Source organism: Schistocerca gregaria, chromosome 1 (assembly GCF_023897955.1).
Source record: "Schistocerca gregaria isolate iqSchGreg1 chromosome 1, iqSchGreg1.2, whole genome shotgun sequence".
In the NCBI taxonomy this organism is placed as follows: Eukaryota; Metazoa; Arthropoda; class Insecta; order Orthoptera; family Acrididae; genus Schistocerca; species Schistocerca gregaria.
Window position 1 is genome coordinate 568,470,297 of NC_064920.1, and position 19,218 is coordinate 568,489,514.

Sequence of the window (19,218 nt, forward strand, 5' to 3'; positions counted from 1 at the left end):
GGGCAAAAAATGTTGCCACTACGAGCCAGTGAGTCAGTTGAAAGTAGGAACACTGTGCCACCCACACGCACTAGACACGGACCAGAGAGTGGGAGGTGTCAGAAATGCAATCATTAAGAGTTATGTTCGAGCGCATGCTCAATTTCCAAGCATGAATTTCCATGCATGAACAAGCAGAGCAAGTCAAGCAATAGAGCAAAAAATATCCGAACAGGCGGACAAAATTGAAAAGGAATTTACGAACTGGTTAGAGGCAAAAAAACCGACCTTAATCAAACAATAGACGAGAAGGTGCACGCCGCGATTGAGGCCGAAGACTTGGGCTCGAGTGCGTATGTGCAGGACCTAAAAAGGGCGGTACAGACTGACATTCCGCGGTGGCAGCGGAATATCAACCGTCGTCTTGCGGAGCTGGAAAACAATTTGTTGCACGGTGACTCACAGGCGTGTGTGACGCCAGCCAGGTCCAACAATGATAGGGATATAAATATAGCGGTAAAAAATTGTGACTGCTAGACAGAACCGGCAACCAATAATGTTAGCGAAACAAACAAATGTCACTCCAAAATAGTGATTGAAGAAAGCCTGAATTAAAACCGACAGTTTCAGATCTTTACAACGGAGAAGAAATCTGTTCACCTTGTGGTATTTATCAAGGGATTTAGAAACATTTTGCCTAGTGTTTGGAGTCATACACAGAAAATACAGTTCGTTATGTCTTACATACAAGGAGATGCTGCATTATGGGCAACCGAAGCAGCTGACAGTTGCGACACATATGAGCAATTTGAAAAGGCATTCGTGGCCAAATATTGGTCAACATGTATTCAGGAGAGCTTACGGAAAGAGGTAAATAATCCAGAGCCGTATTCTCCACGATTAGGCAATTTGCGAAAATATTTTGAGAAATACTTTAATAAGACCCGTTACTGGGACGACCAGATTTCATCCCGGAATTTGATCAGACTTTTGAAATCACACTTGCCGATACACGTGAAGGAAAACTTATACACGTACCGGAGAACGACATGGAACATTTCTTGTCTGTTTTGAACTCAATTGGCCTGATTCAGGAGGATGTTGAGGCAGCCTCTGAACAGGCTAGAAGTAACGGAAACGGTTACAGAAATGGTCGAAATAACACGCCTCCACCAAATAACGGAAACGGCGGAGGTAACAATAGGAGACAAGATTATGTACAAAACGGGAATAGAGGTGGAGACCGGAACGGCAATAGTCCGCCGGTGAACAATGACCGGAAAAGGAGGTTCGATGACCGATATGAAACAGGCCCACCAAGCAATAGTAGACGGAAAAATGCCAGGGAGCCGTGGAACACCAATACCTGTAACGATGCAAACCGAACTTGGCCACAGAACCAGAGGCCCAGTCCGGACCGGCAAAACAGTGAAAGATATGACAATAACCAACCGCCACCACAAAATGGGCCAATTGCACAACCGTGGCGGCCAACGCAACACAACTTACACATAGTTGAGGTCAGCGGCACAGAGCAGCCACACCCATCCACCAGTAATAATCCAACAAACTAGATTCAGCCGAGATACGCTCTCCATCGTCGGCTGAGGGTTGGAGCGAGAGCAGCCCGTCTCAAAACAAAACATAGGAATCCTGTATCCTCAGGTATAATGACGGGGCGTAGATGGGACATGAATTAATAACTGAACCACCCACGTGCATAAAGGAGCACAAAGACGAACTACAAGCGATAATAGAGATCAAAATTAACAATATTGATGTGCAAGCAATAGTAGATACAGGTGCTACTGTCAGTGTCATAAGTATGGACTTATTCAGAGTACTGGGGAAAGAAAAGCGTATGCTGACTTTCCCTGTGAACAATTGCAAAGTCACTGGAGCCATCAGTGCACAGCGACAAATAATTAAACTCCAAGTACGGGTAGAAATGTATATAGGGTGAGAAGCCATAGCGTGCTCGTTCCTGGTAGTAAGGGGTTTAAAGGTAGCGTACATTTTGGGGGTAGATTTTGTGAGAGAAAGGGACGCAGTAATCGACCTTCCTCGGGGAAAATTAAGTTTGATGAAAACGGGTAGGAGGATAGAACTGTCCATGCTCAGATCTGAAGAGGTACCTGTGCGTAATTGTATTAACATAAAATGTAGGAATCAGTGGATACTACATTTAGACAATCATTCTCTAGGAAAAAAATCTGTATTATCCTAACGTACAAGGTGATCAATTAAAAGCAAATGTGAACGCACTTGTGAACAAAGTATCACAGTCCGAAAATTTGAACTCAATGCAACAGCAGGATTTGGTACAGTTATTATCTAACTACGCAGATGTTTTTTCAGGACGACCAGGAATTGTTAAGGGATATCAAAACAATATCGAGGTGAAGCCTCACAAAACCTACTGTCGAGCCTGATACGCCACTCCTTGGTCCAAGAAGCAAATAGTAGCTATTTCTTAGCAGATCCCTAATCAGGGAGAATACGAGGATTGTATCCGCATAAGAATGTGAAAATATTCCTACAGTAAATGACTAGTAGTCCTGTGTGTTATGTGTAAAAAGGTACACCATTCTTTTGCAATTGAATGAACATTATGATATGATCTGTAGAGATAATGTACTAGTGTAGAAGTATTTAGCTATAAGAATATGATTGACTTTCTCTTTTGTTTATGATTTTTTGTGTTATGTCTTCTTTTTAATTAGTGTTAGCTTAAACATGCTCTAAATGTCTGCACAGATAACCTGATTAGTGCAATTATTTGTAGTGTTAAATTGTGACAGAGATCAGTCAGGAAGAACATTTTAGTAGTGATTAGTTTGTGTACTGCATAATATTCTATATGTGTGTCAAACTTGAAATATCTCTTGGTGCAGTCTTTTCTATTACATGTATATATACATTATATGTGTGTAGCTGTCAGACTGACATATTTATAATATGAGACCCTGCGAACTTTATTTTCAAACCAGTATTATCAAAGAGAGTAATGCACCCAGTAGTGACCCGAGGGCACCATGGGAAGCAAACTTATTGAAAATTTAAGTAACGCAAAGTTAGGTACAAGGAAGCTTTAATTGAAGCATGTGCAGATCCAATCAGTAAAAAGAGCTAGCCTGATACAGTCCAAGTCAATTGTAGCCAACAGAGACTACACTGCAGTTACGTAGGACCTTGCAAGTAAAGTGAGACGTAGTTTCAAAGGAGTTATTGAACAATATGCCAGAATCCGGCTGGAATGTACAAATAAAATCTACTCGAACATAAATACAGATGATTTTTGGGCAAACTAATAGGAAATTTTAATATTTATTACGATGTACACAATTATCACACACCTTGGTAAAGAGCGAACAAAGAAGTTACGAATGTGCCGTTACAAAAAATTGTACAACGGACATTGTAACTCAAAAAACTTAAACAAAAGTGCAGTATTGTGTGGCAGAGACAGACAATGACTGTAAAACTGCAGCAATACTCACGAGGTTGTTTCGAACAAGCAATAAGAAACTGCATCATCGCCGTGTGTGCAAATGGACAAGGAACTAACACAGCACGCACAGTGAGCCGATAATAGACGGTGGACCAAGCTAGTGTCAAACTATAACTTGTACTGTGCGTGTGTACAAAAAAAAGAAAAATTCCTTGTGTGTCAAGGGACATCCGGAAAGCGCATTGACTACAGAGATACATTTTGTTCTAAGGTGAAAACTTGCGTGTGACTAATTAAAAGTCATGACATGGTGAAAAAATATTGTGTGCCCATAAAACGCGTTACTGTGACAACGAAACATTGTGCAAAGCAGACTAGTGAAGGCCTACTGAATAATAACTGCCAATAACTGTGTGCGTTCTTCCCACAGCAGGAAAAATGCCCATAAGGATAGTACACTGTTTGTGAACTTGTTGCATGTTTGCTGGAGCACTGCAAGAAGATGTCATACGGGCGAGCTGATATACAACGCGCATCAGGCTACTTCAGCCATGCAGCGGCCGCAGCAACCCGTAGCAGACCAGACAGCCACACGCATTTCCGCGCCGTAGCTCTCAACACCGGGGGCGGTAACCTACACGGAGCAGACGCGCCGCGCCGGGCGCCGCTCAACAATCACTCCGCACCGCTCACCAACAACAGCATTGTTGACATATTCCAAAATATTTACACAAACTGCATAACATGTCAATGAAATCGATTTTTGACCAACAACGAGCACTTACTATGAATACCCGTAAATTGACGAGAGAAAATGAACACTAACAAGTGTAGGAGATGGATTTGTAACACGTAGGTAGTGAGAACATTATGAAAGTGACGTTGTACTAAACGATTTCAAAAAACTAAGTGATATATACTAGGACAAGTGACCTTGCAGTATGTCGCAAAAATGATAATTTCGAGTTGTTAAACACACACATCAAACTTTCGTTGAAATGTATGTGACTGTGATGTTATGTAACCGTTGATGAGAAACTGCTAAATCATTTCAAAACAATTACTATTATAGAGACAAGATTAATCATGAACCAACTGGGATGGCTGGGCTCGGGCACAGTTTTCCCCAGGTTTCCTGTCTGCCTTCGCCCAAATGGGGGAGCCATGAACATATATAACCCTGGGACTAATTAAAAGAGCCGTTCCATAAAAGAAAAACAGACTTCTAAAGAACGTTACTGGCACCATTGTGTCAAAGTATAGAAACTCTTTGCCAAATGCTGCCAGGGGGCAATGTAACGTTCCCTGGCAGCACATACACTATTAATAAAATGAAATGACAGTTAATTGTACTATGTACGCCCATATGAAGCAGTTCGTATATACTGTAATTCATTAACAAAAAATGTTATTTAACTTCGGGAAAAGGCCGTTGGTTATTATTGTAATATTTTCTCTAATAATATTTTCGATGTATTTACGATTGTAATAAATATTTCTATACTCATAATGTAATTACGAAATATGCTAATATCTGCGATGAAAAAATGTAAAATATACCCACAGATGAAAATAATGTTGTAAGATTACAAAGACATATTCAAAATCAGCAGTACTATAAAAACGCTACATAATGTGTATTCTTTGTCGTCTTCCTCGAGAGCTGAGAGAGAGAGGAACCTATGACGTAGCATTATAGGAATGAGTAGACTTCGTTTGTCTGTAACTATCTTTAGCCGCCATTAGAGGAGAAATTGTACAGGTGTGTTATTTCAATTATTGTTATGGTCTAAATACATTATAATTTACCAAAATTGTGTATTACTGATGTAAATTAGCTTGCCCATGTCATCTATAATATTTCTTTAAAGAATTTTCAGCACTTTAAGCGATTATCGTTGGTGTTGCTGGGCTGTGCCGCGACCGAACGATTTGCAGCGGCGGCACATTTAAAAAATAGTTCCGCTATTAAATTAACCAAACCCGTAAATCGGGAGCAGGTAAAATTAGCAGTGAATTACGAAATATTTTTCTTTTATAGCGATCCTGAGGCTGCCTGAATTTATTACTGGTTTTACATTTGTGCATTCATAGGCGGATAATTAACGTTGAAGTTGTTAATCTGTTGGTTCTTTCTATTTCTAAAGCAAATAACTTAAACGTATAGTGAAGTGTGTTTTGTCAATGATAATTAAACGTTCAGGTTGGCTTGGCAATATTTAACTATTTTATGGTAACAGAGACAGTCTTGTGTTCCATAGCTAACGCCGGAAAGAATTCAGTAAATATTTTAAAAAACCACTGCAACTAGAAAATATGTGCCAAGGCCGAAATACGTAGTAAATGTAATTTAAATAATTTTGAAACTCATAAATGTTATTAATCAGTTAGTTTGAATTTATCGGCATGAAAGGGTTGCTAAGGTTCACGTAATTTTAAATGTGCTTAATTCTGTCTAAATTAATTTTTATTACCGCACGTAAATAAGGGATTCTACAACAAAGTTCATACTGAAAGAGTAAATAACATAAATATTTAAAGACATTTCTCCTCATTTTTTCATCCATTCATTCACTTTTTACATAATAAATATTTCTAATTTTTTTCTCGTGAAAGGTTGTTATCTTGTAAACGTCCCCATCTGTTGACTCAGGGATCGAGACGTGGCTGCACGATCCGTTACAGCCATGCGGATAAGATGTCAGTCATCTCCACTGCTACTGATACGAGCCCGTTGGGATCCATCACGGCGTTCCGTATTACACTCCTGAACCCACCGATTGCATATTCTGCTAACAGTCTTTGGATCTCGACCAACGCGAGCAGCAATCTCGCGATACGATAAACTGCAATCGCGATAGGCTACAATCCGACCTTTCTCAAAGTCGGAAACGTGATGGTACGCATTTCTCCTCCTTACACGAGGCATCACAACAACGTTTCACCTGGCAACGTCGGTCAACTACTGTTTGTGTATAAGAAAACGGTTGGATACGTTCCTCATGTCAGCACGTTGTAGGTGTCGCCACCGGCGCCAACCTTGTGTGAATCCTCTGAAAAGCTAATCATTTGCATATCACTGCACCTTCTTCCTGTCGGTTACATTTCGCGTCTGTAGCACGTCATCTTCGTGGTGTAGCAATTTTAATGTCCAGTAGTGTATCCAACGGTTATTGTTAAACATCATCGATCGTGTTACAAGGTCACCGAAAGTCGCAGTGTTTACAAATATATAGGTAGAGTCGGTGGCAAAAAAACTGGTACACACATCGCCTTTCAGGCTCAGCATTTTTTTTTTAATTATTGAGTCATCACTCTTCCGCCTGTTTTGAAGCCTCCCGCCACGAAATCCTCTCCTGTGCAAACCTCTTCAACTCATATGCAACCTGTATCCCCAATTATTTGCCGCATGAATTCCAATCGCTATCCTTTTCTACAGTTTTCGCCCTCTGCAGCTCCCTCTAGTACCATGGTAGTCATTCCTTGATGTCTCAACAGATGTCCTGTCATCCAGTTTCTTCTCCTTGTCAGTATTTTCCATATAGCTCTTCCCTCTCCGATTCTCGACAGAATCTCCCCATTCCTTACCTTATCAGTCCACCTAATTTTCACCATTCCTCTGTAGCACCATGTCTCAAATGATTCGATCCTCTTCTCTTCCAGTTTTCCCACAATCCATGTTTCACTACCATGCAATACTGTTCTCCAACCCTACATTCACACAAACATCTTCCTCAAAATAAGCCTATGTTTGATACCAGCAGACTTCTCTTGGCCAGGAATGCCATTTTTGCCAGTGATATTCTGTTTTTGATATCCTCCTTGCTCCGTCCACCATTGGATATTTTACTGTCTAGATAGCAGAATTCCTTAATATCATCTACTTCGTGACCAAAAATCCTGATATTATGCTGGTCGCGGTTCAGATTTATGTTACTTCTAATTACTTTCTAATTTTTGCGATTTACTCTCAATCCATATTCTATGCCCATTAGGCTGGTAATTCCATTCAGGAGATCATGTAATTCTTCTTCATTTTCACTCACGATAGGAACGTCATCAGGGAATCGAATCAGTGATATCCTTTCACCTTGAATTTTATTTCCACTCCTGAATATATTTTTAATTCCTTCATTGCGTTTTGGACGTACAAATTGAACAGTAGGGGTGAAAGGGTATATCCCAGTCTAACCCTTTTGGATCTGAGCATTGCGTTCTTAGTCCTCCACTATTATTATTCCAGATTGGTTCTTCTACATACTGTATATTTCCTTTGTCTCCCTATTTGCTTACCCCTATTTTTCTCAGAATTTCGAACATCTGGCACCAATTTACATAGTCAAACATGTTTTCCAGGTCGACAAATGATATGAATGTCTCTTGATTTTTCTTTTGTCTTGTGTCCATTATCAACCGCAACGTCAGAATGGCCTCTGTGATGCCTTTACCTTTCCTCAAGTCATCATCTAACACATCCTCAATTATCTTTTCCATTCTTCTGTAACTATTCATGTAAGCAACTTGGATACATGAGGTGTTAAGCTGGTTGTGCGATAATTGTCGCACAAGTGAGTTCGGCTTCTCACATGACATTAACACAGAACGCGAAAAACGCGAGCTTATGTTATTGTGTGGCTGCAACGATCTGCCATTCCATCAATAATAGCATGGTGGAACGTTTCCATCGCACACTCAACATGTCGCTAATGTGAATTGGAAGGATTCCAGTCCACTAACTTCACTAACGCAGTCAACTTTAGGTGTATTACACGATGCTCTGGTACCGGATAAGGAACGTTCGTCGTAATAAAATGAAGTCAGCCTTTTACGGGACGATCCTGTTTTAATCCACGCGTTCATAGTGAAATAAAGTGCAACAAGCCACCACAATAAACACGCATGCACACACTATACGAAGAAACAAACAAAGTACGCTCTCACAGTCATGAGACACATTTTAGCAAGTGGAAGGGAAAGCGGTGTTGTATTATCGTAATTACCGATGATACGTGCGCCTACGCTGTTCAGATTGTAAAACTTTTCCCTTGAAATCAGATTTTATATTTTAAGTCTGTAAGGTATTTTACTCAATTATTTTAAAAATCTTCCGGCGACCAACTTGAACAGGTCTCGCGACCACCAGTGGGTGTTGACCCACAGTTTGTGAAGCACTGATGAAACATTGTCAATATCAAATGCCTGACGCACCTTACATATACTGCTTACGTGGCAGACTTCCGTGATGTGTTGTACACCAATCAGTGACCAAAGACTACTTAAAGGCATATAGACAGACATAATAAATTATTTTACACAATTCACCAACGGCAACGTATGAAATAAGTACAAATTTCTCAAAATATTAAAAAAATTAACGAATTACTGGTGAGCCAGACTTAACGAATGCTCAGTATCGTATGACATCAGAGTTCAAATGGCCGGTACAAACACGTATAAGCTAAATTATTGAAACTTTTTACAGAACATAAATCCATAGAAATGTAATTTTGACTCTTACAATTTCTATGTTACCGCTTTCTTTCCTTTATAAAGCATTTGCAGGCTGTTGATCCCCAGAAAGCTACATCCAGATCTTCATGGATATTCTGCAAATCAGATCTAAGTGCCCGGCAGAGGTTTCATCGAATCAACTTCACAGTAATTCTCTATTATTCCACTCTCGAACAGCGCGCGAAAAGAATCGAACAACTGTATCTTTCCATGCGAGCTTTAATTTCCCTTATATCATTAGGATGATCGTTTCTGTTTATGTAGATCGGCGTCAACAAAATGTTTTCGTATTCGGAGGAGGAAAATTAATGTTCTCGTGTGGTCTTCAGTAAGAAGATTGGTGTGGCGCTGCTATCCATTTACAAATTTATTCGTGAAGAACTTGTGTCTAAACAAATGCCTTATGTATACACGCACTCAATGATATTTTCAAAGGTAAATGAGGAATTGAAAGATTTTCGACAAGAGTGTGAGAATAGCACCAAGGTATCAACAGATCAACGTACCGTAAAAGATTTACTTGAAGTGGAAAACTTCATTTTGTCAGCAGTCTTTGTGTCTCACACAGAGCTTGGAATATTTAGACTAAACCGGACGTTAATGGCTACGTCACAAACGTAAGCAAGGGAGGACTGAGGCACCAATGAGGGTTTAGCGACACACATCATGTGTTTTTCTAGTAGCTTACATGGAATACGTCTGTGCGTCTTGTGTGTGTGTGTGGTTGGGGACGAGGGGTAGGTTCTGGAGTAAAGTCGGAGTAGGGCGGAGCATAAATCCGTTTTTATATACAATTGTGTTGATTTTAACGGAGTTAATTCCGCACAGACTCGTGCTAGAATGAGAACGATATACAACTGTTACGATAAACAAATGGAAGTATTAACTTACATGAAATCGTACAGGCTGGTACAGTAGAACGACGTTGCTTAGCGTGTTTAAAAATTTAACTGCTGCATCATTTTACAATTTAGCATGGCACAGAGATAAATGAAGCACTACACATGCGAACGATTACCTTGTTTGCAGACATGTAGTAACAACTGACGCGCTCTGTTTTTCAGCTTTTACACTGAGCAGTGTCAGAGCCCGTCAGTCAGTACTTGTAAATCCGTCACTGTACTGTTGTTACAGCAAAGTACACAATTTTTCATCTGACAGGAAAATTACTGTGGGTCGTAACACGAAATATAGGATCACATTACATTTGGCTGGAATGAATAGTGTCTGTAGGAATTTTTTCCCGTGACATACCGGTAACAATACGTAGCAGCCCTGCGGCTGTTTCACTGTACCTCCTTTTAACACCATTAGAACACTTATCATTAATTGTTACGTATTATCAGATGTAGTATGAACACATAAGATTAGCGAAAAATGATCTGTTTCATAAAAATTGACATTTTCTTCCGGAATGAGCTTTCAACATTACTACTACTTTTTTTTCAATGCTGGTGTCTTCGCCAATACAGTGACGTTAGGGACACAAGAAGCAGCAAATAAAACTACGTGGTAGCTGATATTTCTTGAAGTCTGGATAGTGTTACTACCATTTCTGAGGCGGAAAATAGTCATTAATATGTTAATTGTGCTTACTCGCTTGCTTCGAGCCAAACTGTGGGAAAGGTTTCTTTGCGTTGATTGTTGTCTGATTTCTTTCCTGTAAGCAGCTGATGTAACTATTGTAGAGCGCACTGAAAAGCATATTTACAAAAGACAGCTCGAATGAAACAAATGAGTTTGCGACTGTGATTTTCAAACTGTAGATAACTCATAATTTAATAATCTTCGCATTACTGCAGGAAAACACTGTACCTCCAAGTAAACGTAAAAATGGCGGCCAAACTGAAGACGATCTCAGAACACAACTGGTCATCAGAAACATATATGTTGGCCGGCCGCTGTGGCCTAGCGATTCTAGGCGCTTCAGTTCGAAACCGCGCTGCTGCTCCGGTCATAAGTTCGAATCCTGTGCCTCGGCCATGGATGTGTGTGGTGCCCTTAGGTTACTTAGGTTTGAATAGTTCTAAGTCAGGGGACTGAAGACCTCAGATGTTAACTCCCATAGTGCTTACAGCCATTTGAACCAAACATGAATGTTGTGATCCAAAGGTGATACCTTTCTTGGAATCTGAAGTGGTCATGTTTCTTCAATTAAGCTAAACTGTAAAGGTTGCGAAGCTGCTGCGATGGCTCTGACAGTGTACAGGACTAATCGTGTTCACGGTGGAGTTGAAAAAAAACGTTCACTGTGGAAATAGAATGCTGACAAATCTGAAGGCTCAGCTAACAGTGACGGTATGTAGTGGTAGGAAGAACAGTCTACGACTACAATGAAACATGGTTGCCTCTGGCACATAGCAAGGGTACAGCTGGAACGAAATTGCTGTAGGTGGGGATGGGTAAGGTATCGAACTGTATGGGAGGAAGTAGGTGTAGAGGTCCATCGGAGAATTAGAAGTGGTTATGTGTGAGATATTTATGTTGGGATTGGGTTTTTCTTCATTGAGCTCGCATGCTGTCGGACAAGGAATGTCTGGTCGATGATTACGAACATATGAATTGCGTTAGAGAAAGGAATGCATACTATGGGTACTCATATAAGTCGATCGCACGTTGCAATAAAAATCAGTCACATTTGAGAAGAGGTCGTAGAGCAAGAAAGAAAAATCTCTTACATGATCTACCCTAAAGATCACTCCACGCAAACACGCCGTGTTGTGTGTTTCATTGCAACCAATAAAAATAATAACCCTTTTCTAATGTTAATAAATTTCTAATCCATGACATAATAGACCCTGTACGAGCAAGATAATTGGCATGGTGGACAGAGAAGTAATGAATGGAGTATCGGTGACCTATCCGACTAAAACAACCAAATTGTGACCGAGCACTGCACGCAGGAGAGTGAGGTAAGACAAAACCTGTATCTTGAAGCAGGCTCCAAGTTAATACGGCATCGTGACTGAATAGTCTACAGAAAGGAAAATGAGAGAAAATCAAGGACACAAGTTTACTCAAAATCTGAAATGAGCAGAGTAGTTTAATGTAATCTGGTTTCTAAGGATAACCATCACAGCCAGAAAACTCGTAGGTACCGAAGGCGAAGGTGAGTCGCATGGTATTTAGAAACAGCTCATGTAAGATGTTAGGGCGCCTCATCGTGAGACGCTATAAGAATTATACTACAGTCCTTTCGACCGTCTTTGCTGTGATGTTTTTCAGGTTGAGTGCCATGGAAGTCATTCCCTCATGTCTTAGCAGATGTCCTATCATCCTGCCCCCTCTCCTTATCAGTGTTTTCCACATATTCCTTTCCTCTCCGATTCTGCGTAGGACCTCCTCATTCCTTATCTTATCTGTCCACCTAATTTTCAACATTCGTCTATAGCACCACAACTCAAATGCTTCGATTCTCTTCTGTTCCGTTTTTCCCACAGTCCATGTTTCACTACCATACAATGCTGTACTCCAGACGTACATCCTCTGAAATTTCTTCCTCAAATTATAGCCGGTATTTGATATTAGTAGACTTCTCTTGGCCAGAAATGCCTTTTTGCCATAGCGAGTCTGCTTTTGATGTCCTCCTTGCTCTGTCCGTCATTGGTTATTTTACTGCCTAGGTAGCAGAATTCCTTAACTTCATTGACTTCGTGACCATCAATCCTGATGTTAAGTTTCTCGCTGTTCTCATTTCTACTACTTCTCATTACCTTCGTCTTTCTCCGATTTACTCTCAAACCATACTGTATACTCATTAGACTGTTCGTTCCGTTCAGCAGATCATTTAATTCTCCTTCACTTTCACTCAGGATAGCAATGTCATCAGCAAATCGAATCATTGATATCATTTCACCTTGTATTTTAATTCCACTCCTGTACCTTTCTTTTATTTCCATCATTGCTTCCTCGATGTACAGATTGAAGAGAGGGGCGAAAGGCTACAGCCTTGTCTTACACCCTTCTAAATACGAGCAATTCGTTCTTGATCGTCCACTGTTATTATTCCCTCTTGGTTGTTGTAAATATTGTATATGACCCGTCTCTCCCTATAGCTTACCCCAACTTTTTCCAGAATCTTGAACAGCTTGTACCATTTTATATCGTCGAACGCTTTTTCCAGGTCGACAAATCCTATGAACGTGTCTTGATTTTTCTTTAGCCTTGCTTCCATTATTAGCCGTAACGTCAGTATTGCCTCTCTCGTGCCTTTACTTTTCCTAAAGCCAAACTGATCGTCATCTAGCGCATTCTCAATTTTCTTTTCCATTCTTCTGTATATTATTCTTGTAAGCATCTTATATGCATGAGCTGTTAAGCTGATTGTGCGATAATTCTCGCACTTGTCAGCTCTTGCCCTCTTCGGAATTGTGTGGATGATGCTTTTCCGAAAGTCAGAAGGTATGTCGCCAGACTCATATATTCTACACATAACGTGAATAGCCGTTTTGTTGCCACTTCCCCTAACGATTTTAGAAATTCTGATGGAATGTTTTCTATCCCTTCTGCCTTGTTTGACCGTAAGTCCTCCAGAGCTCTTTTAAATTCCGATTCTAATACTGGATCCCCTATCTCTTCTAAATCGACTCCTGTTTCTTCTTCTATCACATCAGACAAATCTTCACACTCATAGAGGCTTTCAATGTATTCTTTCCACCTATCTGCTCTCTCCTCTGCATTTAACAGTGGAGTTCCCGTTGCACTCTTAATGTTACCACCGTTGCTTTTAATGTCACAAAAGGTTGTTTTGACTTTCCTGTATGCTGAGTCTGTCCTTCTGACAGTTATATCTTTTTCGATGTCTTCACATTTTTCCTGCAGCCTTTTCGTCTTAGCTTTCCTTGACTTCCTATTTATTTCATTCCTCAGCGACTTGTATTTATGTATTCCTGATCTTCCCGGAACATGTTTGTACTTCCTCCTTTCATCAATGAACTGGAGTATTTCTTCTGTTACCCATGGTGTCTTCGCAGCTACCTTCTTTGTACCTACGTTTTCCTTCCCAACTTCTGTGAGGGCCCTTTTTAGAGACGTCCATTCCTCTTCAACTGTATTGCCTACTGCGCTATTCCTTATTGCTGTACCTATAGCGTTAGAGATCTTCAAACTTATCTCGTCATTCCTTAGAACTTCCGTATCCCACTTCTTAGCGTATTGATTCTTCCAGACTAATGTCTTGAACTTCAACCTACTCTTCATCACTACTGTATTGTTATCTGAGTCTATACCTGCTCCTGGGTACGACTTACAATCCAGTATCTGATTTCGGGATCTCTGTCTGACCATGATGTAATCTAATTGAAATCATTCTGTATCTCCCGGCATTTTCCAAGTATACCTCCTCGTCTTGTGATTCTTGAACAGGGTATTCGCTATTACTAGCTGAAACTTGTTACAGAACTCAATTAGTCTTTCTCCTCTTTCATTTCTTGTCCCAAGCCCATATTCTCCTGTAACGTTTTCTTCTACTCCTTCCCCTACAACTGCATTCCAATCCCCCATGAGTATTAGATTTTCGTCCCCCTTTACATAGTGCATTGCCATTTCAATATCCTCATACACTTTCTCTATCTGTTCATCTTCAGCTTGCGACGTCGGCATGTATACCTGAATTATCGTTGTCGGTGTTGGTGTGCTGTCGCTTCTGATTAGAACAACCTGGTCACTGAACTGTTCACAGTACCACACCCTCTGCCCTACCTTCCTATTCATAACGAATCCTACACCTGTTATACCATTTTCCGCTGCTGTTGATATTACTCGATACTGATCTGACCAGAAATCCTGGTCTTCCTTCCACTTCACTTCACTGACCCCTACTATATCTAGATTGAGCCTTTGACTTTCCCTTTTCAGATTTTATAGTTTTCCTACCACGTTCAAGCTTCTGACATTCCACGCCCCGACTCGTAGAACATTAACCTTTCGTTGTTTTTTCAATCTTTTTCTCATGGTAAGCTTCCCCTTGGCAGTCCCCTCCCGGAGATCCGAATGGGGGACTATTCCGGAATCTTTTTCCAATGGAGAGATCATAATGACACTTCTTCACTTCTTCAACTACAGGCCACATGTGCTGCGGATACACGTTACGTGTCTTTAATGCAGTGGTTTCCATTGCCTTCCACATCATCATGTCGTTGATCATTGCTGATTCTTCCGCCTTTAGGGGCAATTTCCCACCCCTAAGACAAGAGAGTGGCCTGAACCTCTATCCGCTCCTCCGCCCTCTTTGACAAGGCCGTTGGCAGAATGAGGGTGACTTATTATGCCGGAAGTCTTCGGCCGCCAGTGCTGATTATTTATCAAAATTTAGGCAGTGGCGCGGATCGAATCCGGGACCGAAGACGCTTCGATTATGATTCAAAGACGCTACCCCTAGACCACGAGTACATCACCACGAGCAGTCTAGGTTGTCCATATTTCCTCCCTATTGTGTCTGTGACTTATCTGGCCGACCGTGGGGATCGAGATGCGAAACGAGCATGTTTAAGTTTGTGCTGCTGGCGTTTGCTGCGAGGCGAAAGCTTTTGCTGACCGTTTTGATGTGGTCCGGTGCGGCGAATTCGCAGGCTGTTTCCCTGCAGTGCCCGTGGGACGAGATTAGTTACTGCACGGCGTATGGCGCTGGATATTTGGAGCACGAACAGCCTGTGGATGAAAATATATTGCACTGAAATGTCCCACTGGACAGAAATTCCGGCGTCGTTATTGCATTTGGAATGTGCAGTGTTATTCAGGTACTGTGTACGGGTGGCCATGTCGCCACGATTTCTGCCTCTCGTTCACCTACGGTGCCGCGCTAACAGATGACTGATCTCTTTTGTGCTTTCATATAATACAATTTCCGCTTGTGTACACCAGGTACGTGGCCTCAATTCGAGGATAGGATGTGCTCAACTGATAAATATGCTCCTCGTTTGCTACCCATTCTCGTAAGGTTACGTTGCATTCTGACGTACTCTGTGTTGACCGACTTCGTTATGAGGCTCGTTATTAACTCTTGGGAGTGGCTGTCCTAGTATGTTGTGTGTCGCTTGTGACAAACACTGGTCTGTTTCTGGTAGTCCCTGAAATTTTTATGTGATCAAAACATATAATTTTTTATATTAGGTGCATTGTTCTGCCACCCACTGCCAGGTACTAAATACCAGCGACCTACTTTGAAAGTGGCAGGTGATTGGGTGTCACTTGTGTCATACGTCTCTACGCGAGATTTCCACACTCCTAAAAATCCCTAGGCCCACTGTTACCGAAGTGATAGCGAAGTGGGAAAGTGAAGAGACACGTACAGCGTAAAAGCGTTAGACTGACATCGTCTGTTGACGGACAGAGACCGCCGACAGTTGAAGAGGGTCGTAATGTGTAATAGGCAGATATCTATCCACACCATCACACAGGAATTCCAAACTGCATCTGGATCCGCTGCAAGTACTACGACAGTTAGGCGGTAGGTGAGAAAACTTGGATTTGATGGTCTAGCGGCTTCTCACTGGCCGGCAAATGGCTCTCGTTGTGTAAGGAACGTAAACATAAGACGACTAAACAGTGGAAAAATGTTGTGTGGAGTGACGAATCACGGTACACAATGTGGCGATCCGATGGCAGGGTATAGTACGGCGAATGCCGCTTGAACGCCATCTGCCAGCGTGTATAGTGCAATCAGTAAAATTCGGAAGCGATGGTGTTATGATATTGTCATGTTTTCCATAGAGGGGGCTTCCACCCCTTCTTGTTTTCCGTGGCATTATCACAGCACAGGCCTGCACTGAGTTTTGAGCACCTTCTGCCTTCCCCCTGTTGAAGAGCAATTCGGGGACGGCGGTTGCATCTTTCAATACGATCGAGTACCTGTTCATAATGCACGGCCTGTGGCGGAGCAGTTACAGGACAATAACATCCTTGTGATGGACTCGCTATCACAGAGTTCTGACTGGAATCCTATAGAACATATTTGAGTTGTTTTGAAACGCAAGAGCTGTGTAAAGTAAGATAAGAAATTGTTAAATTCAGACAATCAAGATGTTATTTAAGGCTTCCACTAACTGGTAGCAGCACTTCTGTAACTCGCATGAATGCTTGGACCAACGCTCTACCACCAACGGTTAGTTCTTTGCTCTAACGCCATCAAGAGAAGGAATTGGTATTGTGAAAGCTGTTAAGCATAATTCATTTTCTCCTTATGTGTCAGGATACTTCTAAGACCTTCAGATGTAATTATATCTATTGTTCAGCAAATATTCTTCATTAAGTGAGGTTACCTCAATCACACAACGTGTTCCCAAATTACCCTTACAAACTTGTAGGACTTGTAGACGGGAGTGAGTACGTAACATTTTGAATATTATCCAATCTCCGGCAACGTACCGTTTGCGTGTTGGAATTATTTGGAAATGTGTCGGTAATGGGACCGTTTTTACAAGTAACTTATCAGGCGTGACCCATCACATCCCTTGTTTTTCATTTCCACTCATTTGATAACCAAAGAAACAAAGAGGAAACATAATCAGTTTTCACAAACATCATAAACATTCTCCCGATTCGAGCGTGCGACATCTTCTTGAAGCGCCACAATCACGCCTGCTGACGGTGAAGATACCCCTTCCTCCAAGCAGTTTCGTTATTCTGACGAACAGGGTATTCTATTGAGTCGGACGTTACGGATAACGAGCACCTCTTCTATTACCATGAGCGTCGCCATACAAAAGGATCTTTCCGGCCGTTGTGGCCAAGCGGTTCTAGGCGCTACAATCTGGAACCACGCGACCGCTACGGTCGCAGGCTCGAATCCTGCCTCGTGCATGGATGTGTGTGATGTCCTTAGGTCAGTTAGCTTTAAGTAGTTCTAATTTCTAGGGGACTGATGAGCTCAGAAGTTACGTCTCATAGTGCGCACAGCCATTTTCGAACAGAAAGATCACGTCGGGTATTCTGCAAACTTTTACTCATTGGCATTACTCTAAGATTCAGAGACATGTTAGTGAGCCTCTGAAAGAAAGGCAGAATACAAGTGGAATGACATCAGCCGATCCTATGTGAGCATCAACCCCCCCCCCCCCTCCCCACCCCCTCCCTCATCGTTCAAAATGTTTCAAATGGCTCTGAGCACTATGGGGCTTAACATCTGAGGTCATGAGCCCCTATAACTTAGATATACTCAAACTTAACTAACCTAAGGACATCACACACATCCATACCCGAGGCAGGATTCGAACCTGCGACCGTAGCAGTTGCGCGGTTCCGGACTGAAGCATCTTAAACCACTCGGTTAACGCGGCCGGCCTCCCCGCCCCATCGTGAGTACCCTGTTGCATACTTACCAGCAAACTTGTTTTGAAACAGCTGTAGCACGGAAACATTACGTCTACGGACATGGTTTACAATTCCCAGTATTGTCTACTCATTTCCCTCTGCCAGGCAACGTTTGAAACGGGAGTTTCCGAATATCAGAAGAAGCAAACCGAGTGTGAAAAGCTTTTCAATTCGTTGCTTAAGAATTATTTATACTTCTGCATCAGTCTCATAAACGCACCATTCCTATTCAACTTAGTGCTGTCAGTGGTGTAAGATACGAACATTTTAACCATTCTGTGGTCAGACGTTTGTACTTGCAGTACTTACAATGAGAGCATGTCACTGGTTCCGTAGTGTCGCAGTCCAAGTGGGAAACTATAAATCTTCTGAAAGACTTGAACCGCGATCGATGCAAGAAGCGACATCTTAGAGAAAGAGACTCGTCGAGATCTTAGAGAATCAATTACTGACACTTAATTCAAAGTACAGTTTTCGAACAAACTTACAGACTAGACGAGGCACAATAATGCGTCAAATAGATAGCATGGCATAACTTTTTGTATGTATTACAACATTCTCAGATCTAGTAGCACGCATCTTTAATCCATGTCTCGAACTCGTACATGCGTGGCAATCGAAATCGAAGAAGTGTCGAAAGCATTGCCTCTTACACTGTCACCTAGGAATTTGTGAATCACTGTCTGTGTACAATGACATCTCCAAACTGCCCAACAGGGATGTGTGGTGGGCACCGAAGACGTTGCTGAGCTGGGTTTCTTAGGTGGAACCTTTCCAGTTCTGGTATCGCGTGTGTTATTGTTGCAACTCTTGTGATTACGTCACACTAGAGCGTAAAACGTGAGGGCCGAGGAAACACAAACGCACTGTACTGGTTGTGGTCATAATCAAATTTTGTGAAATGGTTTTAATTGGTCTCTAGAACTCCAGACCGTATACCAAAGCAAATACTGCGGTCGCGCTACACT